This window comes from Bison bison, unplaced genomic scaffold (genome assembly GCF_000754665.1).
Source record: "Bison bison bison isolate TAMUID 2011002044 unplaced genomic scaffold, Bison_UMD1.0 scf7180017864239, whole genome shotgun sequence".
Taxonomy (NCBI): Eukaryota; Metazoa; Chordata; class Mammalia; order Artiodactyla; family Bovidae; genus Bison; species Bison bison.
In genome coordinates, this window is record NW_011494811.1 from 2,571,443 (window position 1) to 2,571,755 (window position 313).

Below are 313 nucleotides of genomic sequence, written 5' to 3' on the forward strand. Positions count from 1 at the left end.
GTACGTCAAGGCTGTATATTGTCACCTGATTATTTAACTTACATGCAGAGTACATCATGAGAAATGCTGGACTGGATGAAGCACAAGCTGGAATCAAGATTGCTGGGAGAAATATCAATAACCTCAAATATGATGATGACACCACCCTTATAGTAGAAAGGGAAGAAGAACTAAAGAGCCTCTTGACGAAAGTGAAAGAGGAGAGTGAAAAAGTTGGCTTAAACCTCAACATTCAGAAAACTAAGATCATGGCATCCAGTCCTATCACTTCAAGGCAAATAGATGGGAAATAGTGGAAACAGTGACAGATTTT

The 313-nt window shown here is 39.0% G+C and overlaps 1 protein-coding gene across 3 annotated transcripts in view; it reads right to left on the bottom strand.

Annotated features, from left to right (window-relative positions):
• The window catches only part of EXD2 (exonuclease 3'-5' domain containing 2), a 55,157-nt gene that overhangs the window by 31,548 nt on the left and 23,296 nt on the right, over window positions 1-313 (bottom strand). The gene's annotated exons all lie outside the window — the stretch shown is intronic.